Source organism: Triticum dicoccoides, chromosome 6A (assembly GCF_002162155.2).
Source record: "Triticum dicoccoides isolate Atlit2015 ecotype Zavitan chromosome 6A, WEW_v2.0, whole genome shotgun sequence".
Taxonomy (NCBI): domain Eukaryota; kingdom Viridiplantae; phylum Streptophyta; class Magnoliopsida; order Poales; family Poaceae; genus Triticum; species Triticum dicoccoides.
The window spans coordinates 622,850,113-622,865,056 of NC_041390.1; the positions used below are offsets into that span (position 1 = coordinate 622,850,113).

Consider the following 14,944-nt stretch of genomic DNA (forward strand, 5'->3'; position numbering starts at 1 on the left):
TCGGCGGCCGCTGGCGAAACGGACCGAGCAGTGGAGATGCTCGGCGCGACGGGCTCGTCGGGTGACCATGCATGGGCACGCGAATCGATGCCATGCAACATAGGGCGATCGACGTGCCCACCAGAAGACGACGATGATGATGGTGAATCCTCCAATAGCTCCAAACGAGCTCCACGTCCGGTTCCTGCACCATGGTTAGGTAACAGCAAAGGAGATTATGCAACATCATCAAATTGGTCAGAAGCAACAGAGGATGAATGCAGGGATGGTGGTTCGACAGTGGACACAGGAAGGTTGGCAAAGGGAAAAACATGCTCATCAAACACGACGTCCCGAGATATATAGACACGATTAGTGGGAACATGAAGACATTTGTAACCTTTATGAAGAGAGCTATAGCCAAGAAAAACACACTTCTTAGAACGAAACTCAAGCTTGCGCTTGTTATATGGACGAAGATGCGGCCAGCAAGCACACCCAAATACCTTGAGAAAGGTATAATCAGGTTGTTCATTAAGGAGAACCTCAATGGGAGTCTTCATGTTTAAAACACGAGTAGGAGTACGGTTGATGAGAAAGCATGCAGTGGTGAAAGCATCACTCCAAAACCAAAACGGAACAGATGCATGGGCCAAAAGAGTAAGACCAGCTTCAACAATATGACGATGCTTACGTTCGACTGAACCATTCTGCTGATGTGTATGTGGACATGCTAAACGATGAGCTATCCCAAGCGACTGAAAGAAAGAGTTGAGGTTGCGATACTCGCCCCCCCCCCTAGTCTGACTGGACATGAACAATTTTGTGCTTGAGAAGACGTTCAACATGTTTTTGAAACTGAACAAAAATATCAAACACATCAGATTTGCGTTTAATAAGGTAAAGCCAGGTAAAGCGACTATAAGCATCAACAAAACTGATATAGTAATTATGACCACTGACAGAAGTCTGAGCAGGACCCCATACATCTGAAAACACAAGTTCTAAAGGATGTTTCACCTCACGACTGGACTCCGAAAAAGGAAGTTGATGACTCTTCCCCTGCTGACAAGCATCACACACTGCTACATCTTTATGACTAGACAAACTAGGAAGCTCATGACGACGCAAAATATGACGGACAATAGGTGTGGCCGGGTGACCAAGACGAGCATGCCACTGTGACGGAGAGACCCGAACTCCACGGAAAACACGAGCGACACCAGGATGCTCCAGACGGTAGAGGCCCTGGCACAACCGCCCACTAAGAAGAATGTCCCTCGTGCCCCGATCCTTAATAAAAAGATCAAAAGGGTGAAATTCACAAAGCACATTATTATCACGTGTGAGTTTAGGAACTGAAAGAAGATTACGGGTCACAGATGGAACTCGAAGAACATTGCGAAGCTGAAGACTCCTATTGGCATGTCTAGTGAGAAGAGATGCTTGACCAATATGAGAGATGTGCATACCTGCTCCATTGGCGGTGTGGATCTTGTCGGAGCCATGATAAGGTTCACGAGTGTGAAGCTTCCCCATCTCGCTGGTTAGATGCTCTGTCGCCCCAGAGTCCATGTACCAGTGTGGATCGATGGAGTAGGACTGAGTGTGTCCCTGTTGCTTCTGCGGCGCGGGACGATCAGCCATGGCGACCTGACGGGCATTGTTGCGTGTATCTTTGCCGTCATTGCCAAGACCAAGGAAGCTTCGCTGGAAGCGCTTATGACACTTGGAGGCCCAGTGCCCATCGCGGCCACAAAGCTGACACACACGTGGACCGCCAGCCCCCGGTAAGGTCGCAGTAGGTGGGGGGGCCGAGGCGGGCGATGGTGGCAGCCCCAAGGGAGACCGGGGTGATGAAGAAGAGCGGCCACCCTTGGTGGCGGCGTTGGCCGAGAGGGAGCCAGTGCCCCTGGTGCGGCGAGTCTCGACCCGTTGCTCAGTGAGAAGGAGCCGAGAGAAAATCTCGTGTGCCAGCATGGGTGTCGAGTTGCCCCGCTCGTTGATGATCTCGACTAAGGCATCATACTCCTCATAAAGACCATTGACAATAAACGAGTTGAACTCGAAGTCAGTGAGGGGCTGTCCAATGGAGGCCAATGTGTCGGCGAGGCCCTTGACCTTGTTGTAGAACTCAGTGGCAGTGGAGTCAAGCTTCTGACACTCTCCAAGCTGACGACGGAGTGCAGAGACACGAGCCTGGGACTGCGCTGCAAAGGTGCGCTCAAGGATGGTCCAGGCCTCATGAGACGTCTTCGCGAAGACAACAAGGCTGGCAACTGCCGGCGAGAGCGACCCCTGGATGGAGGAGAGGTTCGCCTGGTCCTGCCCCGTCCAAACGCGATGGGCCGGATTGTAGACCGGACCGTGCACGCTGTCTACCAGCGCGGGTGGGCAGGGAAGCGATCCGTCGACGTAGCCTAGCAGGTAGTGACTCCCCAAGAGCGGGAGAACCTGCGCACGCCAGAAGATGTAGTTGTCGGCGGAGAGCTTGATGGTGATGAGATGACCGAAGTGAAACGGCGGCGGCGAAGACAATCCCATCGAGGAGGCTGCCTGGGGTGCAAACACCATGGAGGCAGCCGGAGGCACCGAAGCCGATGCGGGAGGAGGCGGGACCGCAACCAGGGCGGGCGCCGCAAAGCTCGCGGCCGGTGCGGACGACGCAAGGCCCGCGGCCGGGGCGGACGCCGCCAACCCCGCCAGCGGGGCAGTGTGATCCGCTTGCGGCAGGAGCGGCGGGACGACGCCTGCGGAGTCCGCAGCGGACGGCGGCGCCGCGGTGTGGACCACGAGGTCACGCCCAAGCGAGGGCGCCGGCGGCGTGGAGAAGACGGAGCCGATGCTCCTTGTCCGGATCGGAGCCGGAACAGAGACGACATCGAGCGGGAGGTTGAGCAGAGCCGCAAGAGAGGCCGGGAGGAAGCCCGCAGCAGTGGAACCGGTGGTGGCGGCGCTCGACATGGCGGCGGCGCGATCGGTGGCGCGGCGGCGGCGGTGAAGGCGGCGGCGGCTGCGGCGGCGGTGCGGGTATTAGGGTTTAGAAGCGGAAGCGATCGTAACCTAGCGTGATACCATGTAAGACAATAAGTTTTGGGGAACCAGCACAACCCTCTAGGGGTGGCTTATCTCATTATATATAATGGTTGTGTTACAATATGTACCATATACGTACATAGGTACAGAAGCTATACATAGTCTAACAGGTGAAGCAATTTTATTGGCTGACAAACACTCTTCCATGCACATCCTTCGACTATCAGGCCGCAAATCTGGTGTACGACATGGACATTTTGCCATGGAAGGATGTTAAGAAATGGAAAAAACGTCAGTTTCTTGCTGCAACATAATTGTAATATGTCCATTGAGCAATCACACTCACAGCACATAGAGTGGAAGATTGCATTGGTTTCTTCTGATGAAATCAACTTAAAATGACAGATACAGTCTAGAGTTATCACTTGGACCACCTATTGCAAGTTTCCACTCAGACAGAAGACGGAAAATGTTTCTCTCAATGGAAAGAATAGTGATCTACTAGGGAACCTCCAGCCTTTTCACAGTGATAATCATACATAACCAACCTATGGTAGTTTCTTCCATCAAACATTAGCACAAAAAAGAAGGGGAGTCTTGGCGCAGTGGTAAAGCCGTTGCCTTGTGACCTGATTTAGGGAAAGGTTGCGTACAATAGTCTCAAAGTGGTCGAATCCTTCCCCAGATACTGCCACAAACGGGAGCTACGTGCACCGGGCTGCCAAAACTTTAGGACAAGAGATCCCACGTTTTATTACACGGCAATCAAAACAAATACAACACAAATAGTATTGTCTGCTCAAACGTTGCATTACATGCAGTAAACAAGACAGTACCACACTACAGACCAGAGCATGCAGCTCACACGCACACAGGCACGCACACAAATAATCCAAGTATGCAGAGTACAAATAACTAAACCAAACACACAGAAGACTGAAATAATTTGGCTTCAATGATGAATGAGACCGGAAGAACATGACTTGGCCTTCCTTCAGCTGCTTCTTTACTTAAGGTTGATAGATGAGTCAGGCAAACGCTGACCATTTTCTCATTGAGGTGAGGCAGCAACCACAGCTCTATCTTCATGTTGCCCCTGGTGTGGCTTGTGCTTGAAATCTGGAAGGTTGGGGTGCTTTTCAAGTGCTAGTTTCACTGGATCTGGGTCGCAGTCACCATTGAGCTCGACATTCTTCAATTTGGGAAGGCGGAGGAGTCCACAAATAGACTCCATTTTGGCAAAGGACCACACAATCCTCTCCAGCTTGGGAGCGGCTCCAGTGTCAAAGATAATGTCGGTGATGGTACCATCATCAACAACCAAAGACTTGAGGATCTTGAACTCTTCTTGCTTGAATGTGAGCCCGCTTCTGGCGTATGAACTGCACCGAAGCCCGAGGCAGCGTAGAGCTGCAAGCTTGCCGAGGATGCATATATCATCTTCCCCTATGTAAGTCTCGCTCAGTGTTATCTTGGTAAGTTGATCGAGCTCTGCAATCCAGAGTAGAAACCCACTTGTGATGCCGCTGATGTTTAGGCTTTGAAGATGGTTTGGAGGGGAGACTAATGTGACCACCTCCTCTTAACTAAGAGTATCCTCAGTTTGGGAAACCGGTTCGTTGATCTGAATAGACAAGGAGCGAAGGCAACCATGCAATTTTTCAATCTGTTGAAATAGATAACTCAGGCCACCTTTCTTACCCTGGAGAATCACACCCAGTTTCCTCAGCTGTAATAGATGGCCAACACCAGTTAAATCATTAACACTGTGGGAAACTTCAACATGTGACAGTGTCTCCAATTGATTCATTCTTCTAATGCTGCTGGGAAGGCGCACGGCCGTAAACGAATCCTGAGACCTAGCAGTGATGTTGCTTGGAGACTCAGCCTGACCAGAGAGTAGATGCTTTAGCATTGGAAGCATGACTGATTTTGTGGCGAAGGCCCGTACCTTTGTTTGCCGGATGTCCAAGGTCTCCAGGCATTGCAGCTTCTCGATTTTCTTCGGTAGTTCAGTGATATCTGTGTTCCTGAGGCTTAAGTACTTCAACAATATTATTTTACAGATGATCTTCAAATGTTGCTTCTTTAAGCCTCTGCAACCTTCTAGATCCAGCATCTTCATTAGCTGCCACTGAGATGACTTTGCTAAATATGGAAGAAGTGCTACAATGCCAGCGCCATCAGCTGCTTGCAATGAATGATCTGCGTGAGATGCTTGCACCTCAGTTCTGCTATGAATGGAAAGGTGGCGAGCCAAATCGGGCGGTAGGTCCGTGTCCGCAAAGTTTATGTCTCTAGCAATCCTGGTGATGACTTCATGAACAACATGATGTAATGTGCAGGTCTTGGCCTTGCCCATGTCACCGATCTCCCCGGGTTGAATGAGACTCCTGGAGAGGAGGGCATTGAAACATGAATCGGCTTCATCTTCTGCATGATTCTCCCTGGATGTTATCAGGCCTTCAGCTATCCATCTTCTACACACGGTTGATCTCCTAAGGTGGTCACCTTGCGGGAAGATAGCTAGGTAGAGCAAGCAGCTCCTGTACTTGGCAGGCAAGTCATTGTAGGAGAACTTCACCATTTGCTTTGCCACACTTTTACCCAAGACCTCACAACGCTGTAAGGTTGCTAGGAAGTTGTGCATCTGTGTTGTACCCCTTGCACCGTTAACATACATAAGATGTTGGAACATCTTCATTGCGAAGACATCGGGGTCACATAACTGTAAAATGTCTCTTATTCCATATGCATAACTGCCAGAACAAAGCTCCTTGGTATTATTGCAGAAAGCACTAAATAGACTTTGTAGTTTCAATTTTTTATAAGGGGACTCGATGAAAAACTCGTCAGAATATCTTGTAAAGACTATAGCACTATCAGGAGAACCATGAGCAGTAGCATGTAACAGACCAGGGCCTATGCTTTCCCAGTCATACTTATCATCGATACCTTGAAGAATGATCAAGAACCGTTTACCTTTGAGATACCCGTCAAGTTTCTTCGTGAGTTGCATGGCCTCATCCTCCTCATCAATACTGGGTGATGTTCCCGTACTCTTCTCTGCTTCCACCGTGAGCACGTCTTTTTGTTCAGCTGGAAGGGGCACCACTTGGTGCAGTATTTCCCGCAGTACTTGGACTTTAGAGAAGCGCTTGTGGTAGTGGACCAAGGCTTTGCAACTAAATGAGCACATTTTCCTCTTATACAGTTTCCTTGTAATCATATCGATATCTAGGTGGTAATCATACCTCGATAGGATTATAAGAAATATCCTAGGGTGTGAGTCCCCGTTTGCCAGTTCTTGACCAAGGTCTTCCTCAGCCAGCAAAGTCTTGACGATGATTTTCTCAACATAAGCCACTTCGTCCGGACAATTTATAAGAAGAGAGCGTCTCTGAGCATCTTCCTCCTCATCTTCTGATCCACGGGGTACGTCGCCCATGAATATCGGGTCAACTTGGTCAGCAGCCGGTGGCACGGTGACACCATACCTCAGCTTCGTGTCGCCTACATCGCGCGCCCTGACCTTGAGCTCCCGAATCCTCGTTGCGATCCGGTGCCTCTCCGGGATGGTGCGCACATAGCGGACGATGTGCCGCAAGTACCCCGGGAAGCCACTAGCGTGGTGGCCAGCGTCTGTAACGCTGTGGATGTAGAGCCCGACGTTGCCCTCGCAGTCGCGGGTGAGGTCGACGACTTGCTTCATCCAAGCGCGCACCAGGTGGTCGCGGTGGTGCGCCTCGATGAGGTGGAGGAGCAGGCCGTTCATGCTTTCCATCTCATCCTTGATGAACTCCACGTCGCAATGGAGGCCGCCGAGCAGCTGCGCCTCGTCGATGAGGATGGCGGTGAGGCGGCCAAGGAGCGAGTCGACAGCGCCTTGGGCATCCATCTTGCTTGATTTGGAGAAGGTGGTGTGCAGTTTACATCGATGGAAAGGAATGGAAATGAGAAGTTGTGTGGAAGCTGTGGTTGGGGTGTGGGAATTGGGACCTGCAAGGCATCAAGCAAAGGTGACAACTTTGAGAATGTGGTTCTTTCCATATGCTGCCACGCTAAGGCATCAAGCAAAGGCGACAATTTGGAGGATGCGGTTCTTTCCTTATGCTGCGAGGATTGATGGACGATTTCCACACGAAAGACATGGGATTCTTCCCAATATCATAGCAGCGGCAGCACCGAAAATGAGCACGCCTTGATCGTAGGAATGGCCACATGAGTGTCACAAGACAGGAAAGGAAGCCCCTTCCTTTGGTTCCACAGGATGCTACAAGATATGGAACTCGTACCCCATTCCTTCACTCACAAGGTTGTAAGGCGATTTGTGGAGGAGAGGTCTCTCCCCACGCGTCGCTCCCGCGAGCGCCCGAGGGGATAACCCTAGCCGCCGGCGCGCGTCCCTCCTCCCCCTCCCTCCCCTCGCCGCCTGTCCGCGCCGCCGGGCAAAGCCCGGTGGGTGCTGGCGGCGGCGGGGCCCTTTCTCTCCCCGCTCGTGGAGGCTGGCGCGGGCGGGCTCTCCCGGGCGGCGGCGCGGCGTGGATCCGGGGCGCGGCGGCGCGTGGCTGCGCTCGGCGTCGGTGTGCGGCGCGGCAGGCCTGGCGCGGAGGGCTGGACGCGGGTGGGTGACGCGCTTGTGCCCGAGACGGCGGTGGCTCCGGCGCGGTCAGATCTGGCTCAAGACTGCGCGGGCTGCGGGCGGCGCGGGCTGCAGGTGGCCACCTCTCTGTCGTGGTCGCGGCAGGTGGTGGTGACTTCGCGGCAGTTGGTGGTGGTGGTGCGGGCCGGAGGTTGGGGACGACGGCCGCGACGGCTCTTTCGGATCCGACCTCTCGGCTGTGCGGGCCGCGAAGGCTTGGGCTGCGGGCAGCGGCCCTGACTGAGGCCCCCTCGGCTGGTCGGGGTGGCGGCGCACTGGCGGTGGCTGCGGGGGTTCGTGCCCGGCGGCTGCTGTGGTGGTGGCAGGTTGATTGCGGCGGCAGCCAGATTTTCCTGGCGTCGGCCCGTCTGTAGGCTGCCTGTATCGGCCCTCGACCCCTCTCCTCGGCGTCCGTTCGCTTCTCTCCCGGAGGGCTGGCCTTCTCCCGGCTGCGGTCCATCATCCGTCTCGCACCCGGTGCCGTAGGACCGAGCTGGTCTCGCGCCCGGCAGCAGGACCGGCTCGTCTCGCGCCCGGCAGCAGGACTGCACTCGTCTCGCGCCCGGCAGCAGGACCGGCCCGTCTCGCGCGGCAGGACTGTGCTCGTCTCGCGCCCGGTGTAGCAGGACGGCTCGATGGAGGCTTGTTGTGGCCGGCCTATTGGGTCTCGGCGTTGGGACTGGCCAGGGGTGTGAAAGGCGGATCCTTTCCGCCCGTCTCTACGGTGGGGGTAGCGGTGGGGCTCGGGGGACTTGGTGTCAGGGTCTTGGATTCCGGGGCGGCGGCCCTGGTGGTGGTGGCGCGGTGCTCATGGGCAGAGCTCGTGCCTTGGTGTTTCCCGGCTACCACGGCCGTGTGTGCGGCGTGGTAGCCGGGGTGTGGCGTTCGGTGGCGGTGAATGTTGGCCGGGGTGAAAACCTACTCTATATTCAGACGGACTGGCGACGGCGAAGACCGCTCCCTTCTTGAAGGCGTCGTCGCGGCTATCACTGCCCGTCGTGGTGCTCCAAGGGAAACTCTGATCCTCGGATCGGGCGGTGGCGACGCTCCGGTGCCGTATCCTTTCTGAAGGCACCGCCTTGGAGCCCACGGTTCGTCATATGCGGCCTCACTTCTTCGGATGAAGCCCTCGGCGGCTCTTGTAGTGCTAGGGTGTGTGTTACTGCGCTCAGCGCCTATGTATCATGCCTTGGGTGCGTGTGTGTGTGTTTGTGGTGGGTGAGTGCGGTTGTACCGGACGTTGTGGATCTTTGCTTTATATATAAAGCGAGGCGAAAGCCTTTTCCGATAAGGCGATTTGTGCATGAACGACATAGGATTCTCAATCTCAAAGGAATGGTGGCACGTGAATTTCCGTGGGCAGGTCCCTCTCCCTTCACCGGATAGGATTCTTCTACGGAGAAAGAAAAGAACATGATTACATCGGCTTTGTACCTCATTCCTTCACTCGCTGAGGCTGGAGCAGGGCCGAGATGCCCCCATGCAGAAGAAGACCCAGGAGCACACCAGCTGAGTGCCGCAGAGTCCTTCCACCCAAACTGAAGAATCCCTCCGTCGCGTCGCCGGGATTGGGACCAGACGAGAGAGGTGGCGCATGACTTCGTCTCGTCGATCGCCATCCGGCGTGGCCTCAGAGGAACCGCACGACATCGGTCGGGGCACGAAGCAGAAAATTCCTTTTTCTGTATATTTGTAGTGGTTTATGAGCTGAGCTGCTGGTCAATACGCACACTTCTCGCCTCTTCAAACATATAATTGTGCTTCAACAAAATAGCCGTACCATTCCAAACACGTCAATGTGTATACTTTATCGGTGCACTAAAGTTGTAGAGTCATTGAATTTTTTGTATTTGGAACCATGCGGTAAACCTGTTTTTTTTTCTTTTGATGGAAAATATGAAGCATGACCTATGATCATTTTTTTCTAGAAAGATTTGAAAAGATGACAACCTTTCGAAAGTTTAACACTACACTAGTGTAAAAAACGTTCTTATATTATGGGACGGAGGGAGTACCTTTCTACCTGAGCTGAAATGCTCCTAGTATGAACATAAAATTTAAAAAAATAGAGAATTTAAAAAACTGAATTTTTTATGGCATACTTTAAGAAATGTTTGTCGTGCATGCAAAGTGTTGGGTTCTACTGTAGGGTGAGTCGACTGCAAATTAAAATTTTCCTACGCGCAGAACAACCAGGAACATGCTACGGGAGACGGATCACAGTTCGTTACCACTAGACGCGCAGTGCCGTGCAGCGGAAGAAGAGTTGGGGCAGCGCGTCCGCGTGGATCGTCTCCTCCTCATCCGATCTCCCTCGAACAGCCGGTCGTCGGTTCCCATGTACAGGTTCGCCGAAGCGGCGCAAGTGCACCGCCTCTAGCGGTATGCGCGCGTGCAGGAGGAACACCATGCGGCGGACTACTAGATCCGATCACACAGTCAGCGGCGAGTGGAGGTGGCTATTCGCAACACATGTAAACCCTAGTGACAGCGCCGAAGCGATCAACCGCATGAGTGTGCCGCACCTCCACTTTATATAGGCGTCCGTCGCGGGCTCAACACTTGGGCCTCGCACGGACCCTAAAGCCCATAAGTCTACTCGGCCACAATTCGAATATAGCTCGGATCACATCCGACCAGTGTCCTCGGATCCAACCTCGTAGGTTTCTTCCCTTAAGCGCGTGACCCCTTAGGTTCAACTCGGCTTGGTCGCAGTTCGGATCACCTCAAAACTGCACGGCTGGTAGCGGCCTCTAGCAAGGCATGCCAAACACCAAGTAGACTATGAAGCTGTTTAGGCGAACCTGTACAACATGTCACCCTTTGCCTCACGATATGTGTTGTCGGGCTCAAGGTGAGATTGTTATCCTTGTGCTAGCCCGACCTCTTTCTCATTCCAGTGATGCCCACCACAAACTGGATTATTTCATAATCCTTGTCGCATGGCCGTGCTTATCCTGGTCGAATCACACGAGGGGCCCAGAGAATATCTCTCCTGATCGGAGGGGCAAATCCCATCTTACTCGACCATGTCTCGCAGCATGGGTCTGGACAAGCCTGAAACCTACCTTTGTAACTACCCAGTCACAGAGTAAGCAGGTCTGTCACCATCCCGAGTTCATGCGTCAGCTCAGGTCTTAGGACATAGAACATTTGTTGTACTAGAGACTCACAGATGACATATCGCTGCGTCTCATAGTTGGGTCTGCCCGACTCGGACCTTATCTCGACTCGGATCCGACTAAGTTGAATTCGACCAAATCCTTTCTAGCATCCAATGCTCCATGGCTAGTGAGACCGAGCTATCGACCGTGTCATATGCTAGTCTAGTCGGCTGCGCGTCCACACAGCCCTTTCGACTAGGGACTTTTTAGGACAGTCATCATACAATGTATAGTCGCACAAACAAGTCACGTACTTGCTGATACACATCAGTGATAATGTCCAAAGACTATGTTTATTCATAAACACATAGGAAATAGCATCATACATGATTGCCTCTAGGGCATATCTCTAACAGTTTCATCACGAAATCTTTTTTTTTTGTGAGAAACTTCCAATCTATTCATTTTCAATCATGGCAGCATAACGAACACTAGAAATAATAAAAATTAGAGTGAATTCCAATTTTTACCCCCTATCTTGACATTTTTGTCACTAATTACCCCATTTAGCAAAAGTGTTGCCATAATTTATCCTTTTTAAATTTTTATATCCCGTTCTGACTGGCGGGTTCCAGTTGTCAGGTCTAGCTGGCATGCCATATCGACGGTTGTTAATGTCTATTTTTCTCCCTGTTGAACTGGTCCTCCTAGCTTCTCCCGATATGATCGCACCGTCGTCACAAACCTGCCATCAACTAAGCACAGCCTTATTGGATACGTATAGGCTTAGTTTGGCTAGGGCTAGGTGCTATATATATCTTTGTACACCACGTTCTAATATCAGCAGATCAAAGCAATAAAGAAATGTGAGGCTCGAGACTAGCCTGCTGCAATCTATCGATCAGAGTTGCTTCCATCGATCGCCAAGTTAAGCAGGTGTTCTGCCGATAGCATCGTGATCGACGGATCCGATGTGGCGCTAGTGCAAAGCCCAGGTTCACGTACGCGTGCGGGGCGCGCCACCTGAGGCGTGAATGTGCGTACTAATTTAGCTGCTGGAGCTGATAACGTGATTGTACAGTACTAATTGTGCGACTAGGCGGAAGCGTCTTACCTCAATGTGAGGGACGCGTTACATGTTATATGGCAGGGGCGCACCTCCCTGATAGCGCATACATTGCGGTAGTTGAGATCTTCTAGGAAGATTACATCTTGGAGAGAAAGAGATAAGAGAGAGGTTACAATATGAGATAAGCATTCAAACAACCTACTCTATCTATCTCTACCATGCGCCGGTGTGGGCTCAATGAACGTGACAGGTTTACATGTCTGACACCCTCCCTTAATCACAACTTCATCAAGTTGAGATTATGCTTGAAATCCTCAAAGCTTCTGACAGGTAGGGCCTTGGTGAATCCATCTGCTATTTGATCTCTGGAATGCACAAATCGAATGTCAAGTTTCTTTTGAGCCACTCTTTCTCTGACAAAGTGGAAATCAATCTCTATATGCTTTGTCCTGGCATGGAAAACAGGGTTAGCAGATAAGTATGTGGCACCCAAGTTATCACACCACAAACAAGGAGCCTTGGTACTTTTCACACCAAGCTCCTTTAGCATGGACTGCACCCATATGATCTCAGCTGTAGCATTAGCTAATGCTTTGTATTCTGCCTCTGTACTTGATCGTGGCCTGTTTTCTTGCACACCATGAAATCAAGTTAGGGCCAAAGAAAACTGCAAAGCCATCAGTGGAACGTCTGTCATCTAGGCATCCTACCCAATCAGAATCTGAAAAGGCGCTCACAAGTGTAGATGAAGATTTGCTGAGATTGAGACCAATGTTAAGAGTGTTTTTGACATATCTGACTATGCGCTTTGCAGCAGTCCAATGAACTGTAGTGGGTGCATGGAGGAATTGGCAAACTTTATTGACAGCAAATGAGATATCAGGTCTTGTAAGTGTTAAATATTGAAGTGCACCTACTAGACTTCTGTATTTTGTGCTGTCATCTTGGCTCAAGGGCTGCCCTTCTGTAAGAGATAGCTTTTCAGAACTGGACAATGGAGTAGGTGAGGGTTTACAACCTTGTAAGCCAGCTTTCTTTACCAAGTCTGTTGCATACTTTTCTTGGGAGAGATGGATACCATTCTCATGCTTCTTCACTTCTATGCCTAGAAAGTAATGCAACTCTCCAAGATCCTTGAGAGCAAACTCTGCACTGAGATCTTTCAAAAGTCCTGTGACAGCCTCATCAGATGAACTTGTAACAATAATATCATCAACATATATGAGAACAAATATGTGTGTGTTGCATTTATTGTAGATGAACAGTGAGGTGTCAGACTTAGACGGAACAAAGCCAAGTGTTTGCACTTTTTGACTGAGTCGTGAATACCACGCCCTAGGAGCTTGCTTCAACCCATATAATGCCTTATCAAGTTTGCACACATGAGAAGGTGCATTCTTGTTTTCAAACCCAGGAGGTTGTTTCATGTACACTTCCTCTTCCAAAACACCATGAAGAAACGCGTTTTGTACGTCAAGTTGTCTGAGACTCCAGCCTCTGGAAACTGCAATAGACAGCACGAGACGAATGGTGGCAGCTTTTACAACAGGACTAAAGGTGTCCTCGTAATCTATGCCATACCGTTGTTTAAAACCCTTTGCCACAAGTCTTGCTTTGTAGCGATCTATGGTTCCATCAGATTTTCTCTTGATCCTAAATACCCATTTGCAATCAATAAGATTTTTACCTTTCTGTGGGGGGACCAAGTGCCAGGTTTTATTTCTTTTCAGAGCCATGTATTCTTTATTCATGGCTTTTCTCCAATGTTCATCACCAAGTGCTTCTTCAAGTGTATAAGGTTCACCTGGTTCACCTGTTGAACAAATCATACCATATTTTGTTACATGTTTGTAATCAACAGGTTGAATTACCCCTTTTTGCAGCCGTGTACGCCGTGGTGACTGCACAGACGATCCCGTGCTGCATACAGGAGTTTCTGCATGCGCCGATCCCAAGGAGGATTCGGGAACAGCAGCGGTGTGCAGCGGCTGATCTTCTGTGGCAGGGGAGGAAGCAGCGACGCGCACGGGCGAAGCAGCGGGCGCAGAAGATTCGGCCTCATCATTGCCCGTGGCCCCCCTGGCACCAGCAGCGGAGTCCGCGCCAGCAGTGGTTGGGCCCGCATCGGTCGGGCGACGCAGGTCGTGCCGCTTGTAGCAGACCGGTTGGACCGGAAAGCGAGCGCGTCGAGCCAGTCGGAGGCGGCCACGCGGTGGAGCGGGATTGGTGCGGGGCGAGGGGCGCGGCGTCAGGCGCAGGAGCGGCTCGGTCGGGCGCAGCCGAGGCGCGGGCGGGCGCTGACTCCAAGGCTGATCCGCAAGGCCTGTCGTCAGACGCGGATCCCGGGGCGGATTCTGTCGGCCCTGCACACACCGATCCTGAGGGGGATTTGTTCCCCGAGCTAGGGCACATGAAATATGGTGCTGTAGCACCGTTTTCTTCAGGATTTTCACCGATTCCTTTCGAGTGTCCGTTCCCAGATGCATCTGCACTATCTCCTGTATCATCACATAACTCATGCAACGTGGTGAGCGGGTTAGTCATCATAGAATCAACACAGTTATCATCCCTTGATTCAAGGCCAGTGAGAGCGGATGGGTGAAGAAGAATCTCTTTGAGAAGCAAGGCACCAGCATTTGGGTGGAGGTCAGAAAACGGAAACTTGGTCTCATCAAAGACTACATCGCGAGAAATGTAGACACGACCGGAGGAGACATCAAGACACTTGACCCCCTTGTGTTGAGCACTATACCCAAGGAACACGCATTGTTTAGAGCGAAACATGAGTTTTCTGGTGTTGTAAGGACGGAGATTTGGCCAACATGCACAGCCGAAGACACGTAAAGAAGTGTAGTCTGGTTTGACATGAAGAAGTCGTTCTATGGGAGTTTCATGATTTATAACACGGCTAGGAAGCATATTAATGATATGAACAGCCGTGAGAAAAGCTTCATCCCAGAATTTAAGGGGCATAGAAGCGCCAGCTAGGAGAGCTAGACCAACCTCAACGATGTGTCTATGCTTACGTTCGGCTGACCCATTTTGCTGGTGAGCATGAGGGCATGACACATGATGTGATATGCCAAGTGTTTGGAAAAAGGAGTTGAGTTTCTC

The 14,944-nt window shown here is 51.4% G+C and overlaps 1 pseudogene; it reads right to left on the reverse strand.

The window, feature by feature from the left end:
• Positions 1 to 4,000: 4,000 nt before the first annotated feature.
• Positions 4,001 to 6,913, reverse strand: LOC119314744 (annotated as a pseudogene).
• Between the last annotated feature and the right edge of the window lie 8,031 nt (positions 6,914 to 14,944).